Below are 3,538 nucleotides of genomic sequence, written 5' to 3'. Positions count from 1 at the left end.
AAATATGTTATGTAAAATCTTTTCATTAATTATTTTGAAAAGTTCTACCTGTACCCATTTAATTATCAATTCACCTGTTCCTCCTTTACCAGTGAACAGTGGATCCAAATAACCTAGGTACCCTTTGTGGCCCACTCTTCTCTAACCAGTGTTTATATATTTGACTGGATTATTCATTATCTCTTATGTACCAAATCACATATTAAGATCACTGATAGAACAGTGAAGAAGTCAAGTCCCAGAAAGAAAAGACTTGAACTTCCCTGTCCTTGGATGGATTGGAAAAGAGGATCCCATTTGGCCAAATAGGGGAAGACTTCAAAATTCTCTACATGTATGAGTTATTCTAGGTACATATGATAAAGCCTGGTAATGAATGGTCCTGATCTTAATGTAGGTCAAGATCTATTGCTTTGTGAGGCTTTTAGAATTGCAGAGCAGTAAGCATAGGACTTTCAAAATATAGGGAACATGGGGCTGGGAGTGTGCCTCAGTGGTCGAGCATGTACTTAGAATGCATGAGGCTCTGGGTTCTGTCCCCAGATCTGTCTACATAAGTATAATGATTCTGTGGCACTTATATACGTATACATAGTCACCACATCTATATGTTTCTTGGTAAGGATCCCTTAATGATGAGTGTCATGGTTATTTTATTTCTGACTAGGATTTACTGACATTAAATAACTCCGATATAATTCTGGATCATCCTACATTATTATCTTTTAACTTAGCAACTAGGAAAGTGTTCAGTGAGAGATTTATGATGACAATGAAAAGTCAATAAAATCATAAGTTGAAAGAAACCAAGAATTGAAAAGTGTTGTCAGAACCTAATATATATAAATCTAAATAGCTACAAAGTATTAATTCTACCAAAACAGGAAGTTGGAACACGATATAGCCATTAAAAACTATTTTAGAGGAATAAGATTGATCAAATTATGTTATATGCATGTATACATATGGCATAATGAATTCTATTATTATGTATAATACATTAATAAAAAAATTTAGAACTTCTTATGGTAACATTTACCGTAAAGACAGAAGATTGATGGCATTTCTTAGTTTTAGTCATACCTTGTATCTTCATGACAACCTCTGCCTTCAGTTCAAGTGTTTAGTATATTTACACTTACTGTAATTTTTTTTTGGTGGGAGGCAGTTGCTGAGAATTGAACCCAAGGGCACTCTGACACTGAACTACACCCCCACCATTTTTATTTTTATTTTGAAATGGGATTTTGCTAAGTTGCTAAGCCTAGCCTTGAACTTTCGATCCTCTAGCCTTGACTTTCTGAGTATTTGAGATTATGGGTGCTTATCCCCCCCCCATTTTGTCTTTTTTTTTTTTTTAACATCTGTTCATTGTTCCTCTGGTTCTTCCTTTGTTTCTTTTGAATTAAATATTTAAAATTTCACTTTAACTTGCTTTTTGGCTATACTTTTTGCATATTTTTAGTGATCTTTGTGTATTAAAATATATATTAAGGGGCTAGGGATGTGGCTTAAGTGGTAGCGTGATCGCCTGGCATGCGTGCAGCCCGGGTTTGATCCTCAGCACCACATACAAATAAAGATCTTGTGTCCGCCGAAAACTAAAAAATAAATATTAAAAAAAATTCTCTCTCTCTCTCTTTTTAAAAAAATATATATTAACTATTCACAGTCCACTTAGAATTAATATTGCACATAAAATATAAGAACCTTGCAACTTTGTGAGTCCATTTACATTTGTCAATTATAACTATATATATTTAAAACTATAACACGTTTATGGACATGTAATATGTTGCACATATTTAAATTAAGTGTAACTTTGATGGTACATTTTGAAATGTTGTGTGCCCATGAAGCCATCACCACAATCAAGATGAACAAATCCATTATTCCTAAAAGACTTTGTTTTTTTTTCTATTATTAGTTGTTCAAAACATCACAAAGCTCTTGACATATCATATTTCATACATTTGACTCAAGCAGATTATGAACTCCCATTTTTACCCCATATACAGATTGCAGAATCACATCGGTTACACATCCACTTTTTTATATACTGCCATACTAGTGTCTGTTGTATTCTGCTGCCTTTCCTATCCTCTACTATCCCCCCTCCCCTCCCCTCCCCTCTCCTCCCATCTTCTCTCTCTACCCCATCTACTGTAATTGATTTCTGTCTCTTGTTTTTTTCCCCTTTCCCCTCACTTTCTCTTATATGTAATTTTGTATAACAATGAGGGTCTCCTTCCTTTACCATGCAATATCCCTTCTCTCTCTCTTTCCCTCCCCCCTCTCCACCCTGTTTAATGGTGATCTTCTTCTCATGCTCTTCCTCCCTATTCTGTTCTTAGTTGCTCTCCTTATATCAAAGATGACATTTGGCATTTGTTTTTTAGGGATTGGCTAGCTTCACTTAGCATATCTGCTCTAATGCCATCCATTTCCCTGCAAATTCCATGATTTTGTCATTTTTTAGTGCTGTATAATACTCCATTGTGTATAAATGCCACATTTTTTTGTCTATTCATCTATTGAAGGGCATCTGGGTTGGTTCCACAATCTAGCTATTGTGAATTGTGCTGCTATGAACATCAATGTGGCAGTATCCCTGTAGTATGCTCTTTTAAGGTCTTCAGGGAATAGTCCGAGAAGGGCAATAGCTGGGTCAAATGGTGGTTCCATTCCCAGCTTTCCCAGGAATCTCCATACTGCTTTCCAAATTGACCACACCAATTTGCAGTCCCACCAGCAATGTACAAGTGTACATTGTCAATTTTTATAAGCAGTTATAGTATAAGTGGAAAGTAATTGAATTTTGTAATATTTGGATTATACTGATGAACTTCTAGATCATTGTTGATCAAATGTTCTACTCAGACTTTGGATTGTATTGATGATTTGGTTTCTTTATTTCATGCCATTTTACTAAATGAATATAAAATTAATAACCCTGATTAAGAAATCCTTTATGTGTGTTAAAGTTCATTAGAAAATAGAGGTAAGTATGGAGCTGGGGTTGTGGTTCAGTGGTGGAGCACTTGCCCAGTATGTGTGAGGCACTAGGTTCGATCCTCAGCACCACATAAAAATAAATAAAATAAAAGTATTGTGTCCAACTACAACTAAAAAATATTTTTTTAAAAAAGAAAGAAAATAATTTTAAAAAAGAAAAAAAGAAGTAAAATATTTTTATGATGGTTTATTTTTATGATGGCTTATGTATAAAAATACGGAATGCTTCATGAATTTGTGTGTCACCCTTGCTCAGGGGCCATGCTAATCTTTTATGTATCATTCCAATTTTAGTATATGTGTTGCCAAAGTGAGCACAAGTAAAATATTTTTTAAAAATTAAAATCTCAAATCCCTACAACTTGTAATGCCTTAGTACATAGAAACATAGATATTCTTGTTTTTCTTTTGACCAAAGTTTCACTGTTTTCTCAACTATTTTATAATCTGTCTTTGTCACTGATTTTTCTATTTCTCTTTCTAATGTATTTTAATTTTACTGCATCTTCAAAACCCAAACTGT

The 3,538-nt window shown here is 34.0% G+C and overlaps 1 non-coding gene across 1 annotated transcript; it reads right to left on the bottom strand.

The window, feature by feature from the left end:
- Positions 1-3,226: 3,226 nt before the first annotated feature.
- LOC144250529 (U6 spliceosomal RNA) lies at positions 3,227-3,333 on the bottom strand. Its single transcript, XR_013342503.1, has one exon. It is a non-coding gene; the product is annotated as a U6 spliceosomal RNA (small nuclear RNA).
- Between the last annotated feature and the right edge of the window lie 205 nt (positions 3,334-3,538).

This window comes from Urocitellus parryii, chromosome 15 (assembly GCF_045843805.1).
Source record: "Urocitellus parryii isolate mUroPar1 chromosome 15, mUroPar1.hap1, whole genome shotgun sequence".
NCBI classification, from domain to species: Eukaryota; Metazoa; Chordata; class Mammalia; order Rodentia; family Sciuridae; genus Urocitellus; species Urocitellus parryii.
The sequence above is the reverse complement of the archived record's forward strand: the minus strand, read 5'-3'. Positions and strand labels throughout refer to the sequence as shown.